At 33.1% G+C, this 15,351-nt stretch overlaps 1 protein-coding gene across 5 annotated transcripts in view; it reads right to left on the bottom strand.

The window, feature by feature from the left end:
• Positions 1–15,351, bottom strand: part of LOC111506102 (uncharacterized) — a 259,371-nt gene that overhangs the window by 114,847 nt on the left and 129,173 nt on the right. The gene's annotated exons all lie outside the window — the stretch shown is intronic.

Below are 15,351 nucleotides of genomic sequence, written 5' to 3'. Positions count from 1 at the left end.
CCCCAACTTCTACACTTTTCAACTTCTACAATCGTCAACTTCTGAGCTCAACATCTATCTTTTCTCAACTTCTACGCTCTCCAACTGCTACGTCGTGCTTGTTTATTTTGATATTTGAAAATAATTTCACCTCCCTGTAGAGCCATGAATAGTTGTTTAGATGTAACATATAGGTAAAGCGTGAATTTCACTAGTTCGGACTTCCATTGTCTATTATATAAAATGATTTGAAATCCCTGAAACAAGTAAAAAAGAATAATTAAAAAAGAATAGTTGAAAATAACAATTATATTAAGCAACAATAAACCTGAAATGAAATGATAGTAAAATAACCTACAAGTAAAAATATAATAATTGAATAAATAAAAATTAAAGGAATGCAAAAAAGAAAATAATAAAAAAATAAAAAAGTGTAGAGATTCCAAGTCACGTTAGTTCACGACGTTTCGATTGTTGGTATCTACAATCGTCTTCGGGTGATGACTGGACTGATTCCTCCGAGAGATGACTATTTTATAGGTCGTTGAAATACTTTCACTTTCTCTACTTTCCATTTTCCGCTTCACTGATTTCGTGAGAGATGACCGATTTGGCGGGAGTTGGTCATTTCTCGTTTGATGATGGGTTTCCATATGTTTCGTATATCTACGCTGGCCTGGCTGAATACGTTGTTAGACAACATGTATGCGGCTTCCTTAAATTTTCTCCTGAACCAATGTTCCTCTCTGTGCAAGATCTCAGCTTGGGACCACTCGATGTTGTGTTGATGGGTCCAAACATGGTCTGCTATTCCTGATTTGCTGGTTTCTCCTCGCTGTGTGTGCTTCTTGTGCTCGGCAATGCGAATATTCTTGTGCCGAGCACAAGAAGCACACACAGCGAGGAGAAACCAGCAAATCAGGAATAGCAGACCATGTTTGGACCCATCAACACAACATCGAGTGGTCCCAAGCTGAGATCTTGCACAGAGAGGAACATTGGTTCAGGAGAAAATTTAAGGAAGCCGCATACATGTTGTCTAACAACGTATTCAGCCAGGCCAGCGTAGATATACGAAACATATGGAAACCCATCATCAAACGAGAAATGACCAACTCCCGCCAAATCGGTCATCTCTCACGAAATCAGTGAAGCGGAAAATGGAAAGTAGAGAAAGTGAAAGTATTTCAACGACCTATAAAATAGTCATCTCTCGGAGGAATCAGTCCAGTCATCACCCGAAGACGATTGTAGATACCAACAATCGAAACGTCGTGAACTAACGTGACTTGGAATCTCTACACTTTTTTATTTTTTTTATTATTTTCTTTTTTGCATTCCTTTAATTTTTATTTATTCAATTATTATATTTTTACTTGTAGGTTATTTTACTATCATTTCATTTCAGGTTTATTGTTGCTTAATATAATTGTTATTTTCAACTATTCTTTTTTAATTATTCTTTTTTACTTGTTTCAGGGATTTCAAATCATTTTATATAATAGACAATGGAAGTCCGAACTAGTGAAATTCATCACGAAACATTGTCAATCACCTTCAAACAAACATAGGTAAAGCGTATTTCCGGCATCGACAAATTTCGTTCGAATCAAAATTCGAAAACGAGCACTCAATCGAATCACAGTTCGTTGTTAAATCAGCGAAAAATGAGAAACGCTCCAGAGTGTGTAACACATACCAACTCGCAGAATATTCACATTTATTTGGGACACGAATTATCGGGTGTTGACGTGGAGGGCTCGTTAGTTTCATGCTAATGGAAATTCGTTAGTGAGCGGAAGTAGAAAATGAAAAATAAACACGGAATTTTCAACAAGCACCTAATTTGAATTTGGTGACCCAGATTTTTTCAGAAAGTGAAGCATTTTTTTATCACTAGGAATACGAAAGTAACAATTTTTAACTTAATGATAACTATTATTGAAAAGAATATGAAGTATTCCAATGTAATTTGAACATTACCTTACTTGAAAGTCCATTCAAGCAGAAATATATTATTTTGGGTGAAGTTTTAGAGATGGAAAATGGTTTTTCACACAAACTTTTTGATTCGTAGGTAACAATAAGATTAACTTTTTTTTTATGAAATAAAACTTTTCGATGATTTTTTTTTCGATTTCTCAGCTATCTATATAACAAAATATCAATTTTTCAATCATGATTGGTGAGATTTTAAAATATGCCTCATCAAAATATCAATGTCTTAGGAACTTTTTTTTTCAATCAGCAGTGGTTTTTTTTCAATCAGCAAATGGTACACAAGAAGTGACATCACCTTAAAAAAAATTGCCTGAAAATGTGAAAAACAAAAAGATTTTTGAGTAATCCGCATTTTCTGACAATTTTTTCACATAAATCTTACTTTTCTTTCACACACTCTGAAAATAGATGATTCAACAACATATACCACTTTTAATTTTGGAAAAATAAACTTTATTCAGAATATTGATATGAGGTATTTTCACAGGTTGAACATCACAATAATATATTTCACTGAATATTTCCATTCAAAGAACATAACAGCATAACACAGAAAGGTAAGTTTCCACCATATTTCGCGAAAAACACATGAATTTTGTAGGAGAAAAAATAACCTGACAATTTTCAATTTTCTTGGAAATTTTTAGGTTATATGAACACATTGTTTTCACAAAAGTTGTAGATCTTTATATTTTCTGTAACTACTGTATTTGGTTCTTTTCAACAGGAAATCTATTTTCAATGAAAAAATGACACTTTTCACCTCATTTTATCCGCCGTATTAATTCATTTCCTGTTGAAAACATAAATATTTTTCACCTTCACTAATTACTTTTATGCTGTTATTATCATTTCCTCTTTCTATCGTTTCTAAAAGATTTCTTGTATTGATCTCAGGATAAGTTTTCAAAAACTTATCACATAGTAGCACCATGCGAGATCCATTAGTGGGAATTCATCAACAAATGGTTCGATATTTTGTTATTAGCCAGTGGGCTATGCTTGGAGACTGGCAGTAAATAAATCTAAAGAAATGAACTTTAAACGTTCAAGCCAGTCTCGAATATACCTACACAGTAGGTTGAATGGACTGACACATATCAGAAAACAACTACTTCCCTGGCTAATACCACGAAGGACGTTGGATTATATCCGACAGGCGTCAGTGCAGGAATCTTCACAGAAAATTTCCTGCATATGCAATTGGCAATACAACTGAAAGAGTCGACCTTCAATTTTGGAACGGGCACACTTGCAGACCGGTTTCGGGCTCATTAGCCACTCATCAGTGCAAGATAGTGGCCATCATCGACCTAAATTCAATGATATTCCATAATTGAAAATCGGAATTGTTTCAGAGTATTTCATTCCTCTTCCCAAGTTGGAGAGAACAATAAAATGTCACTCTATCTAGTGGATGAGGTACTAACCAACTGCATATCCGTAATTTGCCCGATTCCTTTGAATAAGGAAGAAAAACTTTCTTATTAGTCAGTGGGCTATGCTTGAAGACTGGCAGTAAACAAATCTTAAGAAATGAACTTTAAACGTTCAAGTCAATGCACTGACGCCTGTCGGATATAATTCAACGCCCTTCGTGGTATTAGCCAGGGGAGTAGTTGTTTTCTGATAGGCGTCAGTCCATTCAACCTACTATGTAGGTATATTCGAAACTGGCTTGAACGTTTAAAGTTCATTAGATTTCAATATTTTGCCTTAAAATTCGTAAATACTTTTGAGATGTGAGAGTGCCACTAGAACGCAAAAAGTCATGCGGCGTTCAAATACTCCTGATCTGAGTTGATGAACTCTTCTGGTCCTGCGTGGCTTGAATTAGTGGTTTTTCAAAATCCTTCTGTTGATATTTTCAAATTTCACGTTGACGTTTTGGAATTATTTTCAACAGCTCCCAAAACGACTATTTCATCCACTCCTTATTCCTATTCGATTCATATAATTTTCGCCACCAAATTGACCATCATCAATTAGGTTGTGTCCCAATCTTGCGAAAATGTCTCTAACGGCCGATTTCATAAAGAAGCATAAAGGTTACTTTACCTTTAAAGGATACTTCAATAAATATTTTTGATTTCATAACCAACTTAAAGTATTGTTTAAGCCAAAAACGTCCTTTAAGGTTAGAGTGTCGATTTCTCTACTTTAACTCGTGTCATTTAACTACTACAATATAACCTCAATTTTTATAATTGTGATTTTTGTGCTACTCGCTATGTTTGCTGTTCGTTAAGTCGTTGATCATAATAATATGAATAATTTTGAAACGTCCAGCTCAAATTCATCTGATGAAGAATTTATTTATACTAGACCAAACGTGTAAAGGAAAAGAATAGACTGTTTTGAAAAATATGATGAGCTTGACTTTTAGCAACGTTTTCGCTTAAAAAACAAACAAACTGTTTTGTATCTACTAGATGAAATAAAAGAGCATACTGAATTACCTATTAAAAAGTATGTATGTTGTAATTTTTTTTATTAATAATAGAATTATCAAAAACTTTTATTCAATTTTTAGAGGTGGGTGCATTACACCTTTACAACAATTATTATTGTTGACTTTAAAATTATACGCAACAGGAAGTTCAGCTAGCAGGATTATCAAAAAGATGTCTATTGCTATTGCCTCACCTGTCGACAACACATTCACATGTATGAATATAATCGAGAAATGGAGGAAGCAGAACAATTTTATGAAATATCTTCATTTCCCAAGACCATTGGAGCAATTGATTGCACATTCACTTCTTCCTCTCGAGAGACATTTGACCAGCGAACTTTCTTATCATTTTACAAACTTTCCATTTTTGTCCAAATAAATCGTCCTCACGATTAATAAAAACACCAAACACCACAACTTTTAACATTATTCATTCAAACACGGAACGGAAAAACTCTCCAAATATGACAAATATCCATGAATTCCAGGTTAACCAACATCTTAAAAATCACTTCAAAGATATTTTATGGAAAGGGCACTTTAATATTAATTATGAAACCAAATTATGGCAACATAAACTTTAAAGGGGACTTTAGTGTAAAGTCTCCTTTCGGTAAAGTGGACTGTAGATATTGATTATGAAATCGTCCGTAATAAGAGGTTCTCTTCTCTATGGATACCTCTCGTGATACAAATTGCTTGCTGCTTGCTTTTCATAATTCTCATACTTCATTGCGAATGTGTTTGAGAATTGAACACTAATTGAGGAGCGTGCCTACTGGTTAAATCAAAATTTGACAGCTGCCAGTAAAGATTTTATTTCGCATCGCATCGTCCAAAGCCTACTTGATCAAAGTGCGCGTTTCAAAGTCTACATGAAAAAAACTGAAAGCTCTGTATTTCAAAACATCAAGTGTACTACATTATTGGAAAGGTAATTTAAGGCTCTATTAAAATATGCAGGAATATACAGGGTGTTTCATTAAAAAACAATTTTCCATCAATACACCATTGAATTCTACGTAAAAAAGTGCTTTGGAAATGTTTTCATAGACACAAGAATTTTTTGAAAAGAAAAAATTACAGCAACTTTTTGAAAATGCACATTTTCTAAAAACATGCTGTAACTAAGAAATGATAGATATCGATATGCGATTTTCACCACTGAGTTTGTCAAAAAACACAGCCATCAGTTTTCATCTATCTAGTTTGCAAACAGGAGTTTTCCTTCGAAAGTGTCCAATTTGGCCCACTATGAACAAGTATTGCATACAAAGCATCTATCTATCAAATATCATTTCTGGACATTCTACTTGAAAGAGGAATCTCGATTATCTATTGAACTTATTGATGTTTCTCTTTTGAGCAGAATGTGAGTATTTTTTTAGTTCATTTTTAGATGAGTTACCCAAACGTCACATTTCTTGCAAAGATAAATTATTAATGTTATTCAAGTATATTATTGTCATTTCAAAAACTACACCTCACGATTTGAGGTGAAATTACTATGGATCTTCATCAAGTAACGGCCGAATCAATCAGAAGAAATATATCATTGTCGACAAAAACTCATTTTTTTTCCAATTCTTTAAGATATTTTTTCTGAAGAAGTCAATGTTTGGGTGTAAAATAAATGTTTCTATATTTTCTTTGACGTGTGTGAAAGAAGTCATGGCTGTTTATGCATAAGGTGATGTTTTCCAAGTGAATTTCGGATTTTTGAAAACCGAAAAGGATTATTTTTCGAAAAATCGACCATCTCAAGAGCGCTTAGTATACAAATTCAATTATTTGTAGGCAAAATTCACTAAATTGACGACATTTTCAATGCTGATCTGGGTTGTTACTGAATGGACTCCGACTTCTTTCAGATAATTTGAACATAATTCGGTTTGAATATTACTGGAGTTTTTTTCCAACACCAAGTCGTTATTTTTAACACCTAGACACGTGTTTCGATCACCAAGTGATCATCTTCAAAGAGGAAGATTAAAACTAGAAACTAATGCGAGCTAGCCCTATTTATGCTATATAGGTATCCCCTTCAGGTAAACCATCCAGGCGTACCACCCATACTGGTGTACCAACCTAAATTAATTTTACAATTTTGCCTTATTTATTGTTTTACAATATATGTTTATATAAAACAATTTTCAGCTATATAAAAATTATTTCACAATATTGCCTATCCAAATTTATTTTTGCAATGTGTTCTTATGTAGTAATCAGTAAACCCAACAACATTATTTTATTTTAACAAGCTATATAGTATGCTCTTCGGTATAGGACCGTCACCGTTATTCATAATATTATTGTGTTTACTTATTTCTACACTCTCATAGGCATCTAGTTGTTGTTAACTTGTCTAACTAATCTTAATGAACTGAAGTATATGGAATGGTTTTGTTGCAAAATATGATGGGCAACTACTGATTTTTCAGGTCTTCCATATTTCAAGTGTGCTATGTGTTCCTTATATTTAACTTTAATAGATCTTTTTGTCTGTCCATAATATTTTGCATTGCAGTCCTAACATTCAATTTCGGAAATTCCAGACTTCTCCGAATTCTCGACTTTGTCTTTTGGACTTCCAAAAGGCTCTGTAGTGTATGACTTGTTTTAAAAACCACCTTCAGACCTAGTTCCTTGAAAATTGAAAATCTTTCAATGAAGATGATCACTTGGTGATCGAAACACGTGTCGAGGTGTTAAAAATAACGAGTTGGTGTTGGGAAAAAACTCCAGTAATATTCATTACTACACCAAAGGTTCCAAACAGTGCATCATAAGTACATAATTAGATTTAAGAAGCTACACTATTAACTTTTTAATGTATTTCAATTTAGCCAGGGAAATAGTTGTTTTCTGATAGGTGTCAGTCCATTAACCTACAGTGTAGGTAAGTCGAGACTGACCTGAACAAATTGTTATTTTACTTAAGTTGTATTTCAATTGAAACTTTTATCTCACATCAAATGTATTTTACTATTTAGCCACATTATTAACGTGTGAAAAGTCTTTATGATCAGAAGCACAAATATATCTATCCATCTATATTACGCAGTAACTTATTAAACTTCAGCAGATTCTCTATCGATTCAGCTTTATTTGTTTTTCAGATTGTATTATTCTGCATATGTTTTTTTTTCAATATGTATGTTATTGCCCCTGGGCATAATAAATTCATTATTATTATATTACAACAAAAACAGTTAAGAAACTTTTCTGACTAATTTGGTTTCATTTCCTCTACAGGAAACTGTTCTTTCGAGTGATCAACTTTTTAGGGTAGACTCAGTAGTTTTCACTCGTATAGATTTTATAAAAACAGTTTTTTTTTCATGTTTTTAAGATCATGTTAACCAAAAAGTAAAACAAAAGCAAACTAGTCTCCGCAAAAATTGATCTTTTAGCAACTTTTGTCTTCTTGATGTCGGAAGTTTGTGATTTCCAAAAATTGAAATAAAAAAACTGTTTGCTTTGAACTAATATTTGTAAGATAAGTTAGTCTTACCAGCATTTTCTAAGCAATGGTTGCAAAGGTCCATCTCGCAAAAACCTATTCACCACCAACACCTTATAGCGACTAAGTTGCTATCTTGAAGGAACAAATCTAAATGACTTATCTTAAGAAAGCAATTGAAAAGGTAGATTTTATGAAGTACACCTGCACGCCTTATTGAATTTCAGTTCGGATAAGCTCAGTCTTAAATCCTCATTAGTAAATCCAAGTAGGTAATGACCCATTGATAGATGGTACAGTAGTCGTAAATGGTCTGCGAATTCTTAGAAAAAAAATTAAGGTGTTTGAAGTGATCGTTGAACCAGGTAATTGAAATAAAAAAAGGTTATTTAACAGTGGCTATTGTGTTAGTGAATGATTCCATCTGCTGAAAGAAGTGTAGATTAAAAAAAAGAGGGACTCAGATTACTGATCTAAAATTTTTGTAATTTACAATAAGGGATGCAATAACTGATATTGTACAAATCCATAATTTGGAAAACTCGTAAACTTTCTTAATCACAAGATAAGCCAATGAAAACGAACAAAAGACTGAAATACAAATACTGTTTTGCTCTAGATTGTAAACGATTAGATACTTTGATGGATTTACTAATACTACTCAGCATTTACTATCCTCACATTCTATTAGAAAAATAGAAATCTGTTATCAGTCTGTCAGATTAATCGAGCTATAAACTTCCAAATACGTAAAATTGCAAACAAAAGTGTCTATTCCTTTTTTTCTAATGCTTTCTTTATCATACACCGACTCAAACTTTACGTAGATATGATTTCTCTCACCAACCGTGACTCAGCCCGGTAGCTGATATAGGGTGGTACATTATATACCTGCACTCTTATTGGGGAAAACCAGAATTCAAAGTCAAGATACACTCCATTATTATTCAATAACTGAAATATAATTTACTTCTGCCCTAAAAGTTCCTATATTTACTGGTGGGTTACTAGGTCGAGTATCTTTAAATCCTTCAATGAACTTAATTTCATGTTGAACATTGATTTATTGTTGACATCGAAAAGAAAACGAACCTCAGAAATGACTACTGAATGTAATATAATGCATATTTGAAATTTAGCCCTTCTCATTTCTGTTTCAAAATATTTATTTTAAAATCTGTTTTTCCGTTTATCAGCTGTTGCCCCCATACGAACGACAACTCTCAGAAGTTGAGAAACATCATCAATATTTTTTGATAATAGGTACGTTATCGTACGTATATCGTAAATTAGGAGGTATGACCTCGTTAATGTTCATTATATAAAAAACAAAAAGTATTATCAAGAACATATCACAAATACCGCTCCAAATACACAATGTTCCAAATTCACAATTTACAGTTCCCTTAATATATAAAACTGACTCAAAAATCAGTTTATTTTTATGGACCCAAATTATATAACCTTCTCCCAAATAATATAAAAGAACTAAAAGTGCCATAAGATTCAAAAAAGAACCTTTTTATAGACCCAAATTAAATAACCTTCTCCCAAATAATATAAAAGAACTAAAACTGCCATAAGATTCAAAAAAAAATTATTTTGTAATCTTACAAACTTCCTCTCGTTCATTGGTGTTAATTCAGGATACATTTGGTTGAATTTTCTACAAGTTCTGGCAATGATTTGATCACACTGTCCGTGTATAATAAATAATTTCATGAGAACTTCGTTTGAATAATCAATATTTGCATTCATTTTTGGCGATTTTTTGAAACATCGTCAATAACCATTTATCAATTACTTATAAAAGTCACCAAACTGTCATAAGCTTGATATTTCCACAGCTACCTAGAAATCAAATTCTTTAAAAATTATTTTTTGTACAACTGTTATTGAAAATCTCTTTGATAGAAACACTTCAATCAGAACACCTACCAAAAAATCATTTAGAACAGTTCACACATGCAGTTCGTGCTATTGATAATATTAAATCCCTGTGAAGTTACTGACGATGACGAAGTAGTATTCAGTCCAACTGTGGAAAGTCCTTCATGACTAACCAATAATCCTCCTTAAAATAACGTGAGTTGGCGTATGTAGTTGTAACATATGCCTTGTGATCCAAAGATCGTGTGTTCAAATCCCATGGACACTATAATTTTTTTTATTATCAGCAGTAACGTTATACAAAAAAATGTGTATGATACATTTGTTAAAAGTGATATTATTTTGCTCGTGAGTTTGTTCCACTTGCTGACGCTCGTTTTGCAATAATCCCCACTCACAAAATAAAATGCCACTTTCAACACTTGTAGGTAAAACGTGAATAACTTCCACAAAAACGGCTTTATTAAGAAAACTTGACGGTTTAGGTATAGGGACATTTATATCATCTTGAAGCATTTTTCACCATCTTTCAATTTATCGAGTAATATACAGGGGGTTTTATTTGAAAAAATGAACTTTCGACTACTTTTATGCACAATGGAATATTTCGAGTTTGTCCAAACTATCATCAAAATATCAACTTTTCATGAATTGAGAGTACTGATGTACTTAATTTCAATTAAGGCTATGTTTTGGACCATATTTAGCACAATTTATTTTTTATCTGGAAAACAGATATAGATAGGTATAGGACATTATTAACAAAAAAGTATTGAAATACTAGAGCGATTCCAAAGATGTATTAATATACAGGGTGTTCCATTTAAAAAAATATAATTGCTAGGACTTTTTGATAGAAGTGGCAACGCCGTAATGCTGAAAATATTTTAGATCCATAGAACAGGTCAGGAAATTTGAGAGGTGAAATTTTCAGAAAAATCATGCTTTGCGTTTTCCAGAAACGTCTAACCTACCATCGACCGTGAGTCACGCTGTATAAATGTATTTCCAATTACCTGAATTGAGTAAATTGAAATGGAATTGAAAAATGATTAGGAATGGTATAAAATCAACGTGGCACAACAGAAGTGATATTATTAATAATAAACATATAAAAACAATTAGTTTGAATAATCATAAAACTAACGATTTATCTGAAATTTTAGAAATAATTAATGATCATTTTGTTGCGAAATGTCATTAAATTTTTTATATTCTTTTGAAAATGCTATATTACCTAGCAATATAAAAATTACTAAAGTTACTCCTATTTATGAGAATGACAAAAACCTGATCCTCAGAACTACTGCCCAATCTCGGTATTATCAGTTTTTTCCAAAATTTCAGAACAATTGATGCATAATAGATTAACCGATTATTTGAAAACAATAATATTTTCTACTGTAATCAGCATGGTTTTCACTGGTCTAGATATAATTACAGAAGCAGCAGCACTGGATGTTATTTTGAAAATTCAAACTGGAACTGACAAAATGTTGTATATTGTCTTCAATGTGAGATTCTCACTGAACAGTTTTACAAAAACGCAACACTTATTCGGGCGCCCGAAGAAGCTATTGTATGGCGAAACCCGTGTTGCGTTTTTATAAAACTGTATAGTGAAAATCTCACAAGTATCGGCCAATTCCATCATATATCTTGCCTTTAAATTTGTGTACTGTACTCGTACAACATAATATATTGATCTCAAAGAGGGAATATCTTTGATTGGCCTATTAATTATATAAGTAATAAATAACAACATATTCGCATAGAAAATAAAAAAAATCCATTGAAAAATTAGTTTTGGGGATATATTCTTGGTCCGCTCCTTTTCAATATACTTCAACTCATTAACAAATTTACTCCAACAGGCCCCTCTTTGAATCATTTGCTGAAATTACAACAATTACATACTCTTCGGACAACTTTGATAAAATTCATGATGATGTAAAAGCAGACGTGAAGACAATTTCTCCAAATTTCCAAAAATCTTCCCATATGAATATTTTTTGAAAATTATTGAACGGTTGTACCAATCGTATAATTACTGACAACAATTCACCAAGTTATACCAATTCGATAAAGTTCCTTAGATAATATTGTCGATGAAAAATTATCGTGGGCAAAATATATTAAAATCATTAGAAAAACTGTAGCACCTGTCATTGGTATTCTATTCAAAATCAGGAACTGTATTCTCTGAAATTTTTGAAGAATATTTATTTCAGACTACCCTGCATTATCTTATTCCTATTTGGGTGTGAGTCAATGAATACACAACGAATCCTTTGAAATCCTTACAGAATAAAACAAATGCATATATAAATTATCGTACAGTGAATTTTTTTTAATCGAAAACTGTATACGATCCGAACAGACTATAGTAACGAAAAATGTGTTTTTTTTTCATTCAAACAATAACAAATTAATATAAAGATTCAAACACAAATTTTATATAAATTAATAAAATGCATGATTATAACACTAGACAAACAAAATCACTATCAGTTAGTAATTTCAAATCTATTTTTGAATAGAAATCGATTTATCAATTTCAAAAATCAATTGAAAAAGTTTTCAATAAATCAAGTTGAAAGTACAAGATTATATGATTTTTAGAGAATCCATAATCATTTAAATTTGTTTATATTTAATGGATAATTTTATATTCCTATTCATAGTTTTTTTCAATTCTTATTTTAGTTTCCAACACCTATTCATAACTTAACGTTGACTGCTCATATCAATTAGATACTTGTCTTTTCTTGTTCAATATTTTATTATTTTGTTAAATTTGTATCTTTAGTTAATTCAGTTATACCCTCTGCTGATTGACTAAGAAACTATTTAACCTTTTTTTAATCCATCCTCATGGAATTAACTTCCTGATTGGTTACCCTGGCCCTATTTCGTTTTCTGAATTGGTTAACCGAGCGGTTCAACCAAAGTTACGAAAATGTATTCGTCTTATTGACTGATAAGCTTTAAAATTTCGTAAATATATGGAAAGATAGACAGACTTTATAAAAGAGTACAAATATTGTCATATTCATTATCTAATCAGAGAGTAACATTTCCTTCAATAATACCTAAGTTAACAGATATTTTGATGAATATGTAGTCGATTGTTTTGTTTAATATCAAAGGGATTAGGCAGCGTTTTCTATGAAAACTCACAGCCTACACTTCACATGGATAACATGGTTATATTTAAACAAATTTACACAAAACATTAATGAATTATTCACATAAGCCTGCCTCTTTAATCGCTCAGTTCATTGGTGAAAATCATATGAATATCCATACGAAATCATCTGCCCGACAAAACCTATTACCAATAATAGATCGAAGAAGAAACATGGGGCTGAAAGTGAAGCTGCTGATGATAAAGACCGTACTAGTTGCAGGTTGCAGTTACGACAACAAAGCAACTGATTGTTTGACCGATAAAAATCCGGTGAGTGTGCAAGCACCAGCTACCAATAAAATATCGGCCGATTTTATACTAGCCGTCCAAAATCGGTGTGTGTGTGCAACTAGCGTAATACTACCGATAATCCTGTATGCCTGCACTGCCTGGGCCAGTGCGCAGCGACATACAGAAGACAGATCCAGTCGTTTATGAAACGCTCCAAGATATGTACCGAATAAGTACACATTCCGGGATCTAGACCTGAACATACACTACATGGACGCATAGATGAGGAAACATGCAGAGGACACGTTCGACAGAATTCGAGCGCACGACAACCCAGCGCTAAGCGACTGACATAACGCACTAAACAGGGATGACCCCAGATTCCGAGATAGGGACAAACACAGGAGGCCAATGAAGCAGAACCAAAGACCACCCCCGAGAGTCGCTGTCAGGCGGCTTCGGTAAGTATAAAAATTTCTCAACCAGACTTCAAATTAATCTCATTTTCAGATTCACTGAGAACCAACACTCGCTCGCGACTAAAAAGGGCACTCGTCTCCGGTTAGTTTTTGGGGACCCCATACAATAAGTCAGTTAGGAAAATCATGATAAAACAATTCAACAGATCAGAAAGTAAAAGCACCTAGAGGCTGACTTTCGACCAAAGAAGTTCAGATGTCAATCTTGCTGAAGTGCCCATCAGTAAGTTGCGGACCGCCCGGAGGAGCGGGGGTGGATGGACGAGATGCGATGTTCTGCACACATTAATCGTGTGGAGAAGATTTCAACTCAGGACACTCAACCCGGGAGGGGGCATGGGGGGGCCATACGATATCCATATAAACAGACGCGACGTTCTATAATATATAGTAATATTCGGACAATTTATTTGTGATATTATTATTTTGATTGTGGAAAGCTATATAGCCATATCCTTTTAGGTTCAAAAAAATATCCTATTTTGGGACACCGAACAGATACTAGTGAAATGATATGTTTGAAAGTTTGTTTTCATGGTGCTCAAATTGAATATCAACATTGCATCGCAAAGGAACGATTTTATAATAGATTTAGGCTCAAATTTTGGTTTCGTGAATCCAAAATATTTGTGATAGTGTGACTAGCAGGATTTCAAAATTCAACGATTCTTAATTGAGTAGGGAATATTTTTAGGAGATACTCGGTTTTTTGGGAAAGACGCTTTTTAATTTTTACTTCTCGATTATTAAACGAAAAAATGTTAGAAAACTTTCGAAAATAAACGTAAAAAATTAATGAAAACTATTTATGAAGGAGTGCAGTGCATACACATACTTTTTTTTCAGATTCAAACTGAGGTAATCAACTCCTTTCAAACAACTAATTTCTTATGAACACTGAATTACACAAAATCACTTTATCGAGCACGTCATAATGAATATCGATCACTCCATTATAGGTCAATGCATCCACTGTCCCATTACTTGATAGATATTAATAACAATGTCTGTTAAAAAAATCTATGATAATGATTTGTCTAATCAGGTTACGTAATTACCCACTGTGTCACAGTCGATTTTCTGGGAAAGGTACCACCCACTATTTCCACAGGCGTCTGGTTCTGATGAAGTGCCCGTCATCGTACTTAAAAAGTGCGTAAATGAACTCGCACCAGTATTTTGCAGACTTTTCAACCAGTCTTCTTGTTGGAAGATTGCTCACGTTCAGCCTATTCCCAAAAAAGGCAAGAAAAATCTTCCAAATAACTACAGACCAGTCGCTTTTATATCATTGATATCAAAAATTATGGAGAAAGTCGTAAACCTCAAATATTTGGAAGTCTTCAACATCTTGAGCGATCATCAATATGGCTCTCGCCATAGAAAAAGATCAACAGGCCACCTCCTATCGTACGTCACCCACATTTGGAATAAAGCAATCGAGAAACAGGGAGAGTCAAGATCTGTTGCGCTTGATATTTCTAAGGCCTTTAACCGTGTTTTCATGAGAGTTTACTGGCCAAACTTCAATGCTATGCCTTGTCGGATCATTTTTGTGTATGACTCTTCAGCTTCCTGAAAGAACATTCCCTGCAAGTGGCCGCCGATGGACATCTCTCGATTACTTTCACCATCATCGCTGGTGTTCCCCAGGGATTTTTAT

Source organism: Leptinotarsa decemlineata, unplaced genomic scaffold (assembly GCF_025532065.1).
Source record: "Leptinotarsa decemlineata unplaced genomic scaffold, Ldec_3_MD MMD2_tig00026314_RagTag_RagTag, whole genome shotgun sequence".
NCBI lineage: Eukaryota > Metazoa > Arthropoda > Insecta > Coleoptera > Chrysomelidae > Leptinotarsa > Leptinotarsa decemlineata.
This window is presented reverse-complemented; position numbering and strand designations above follow the sequence as displayed.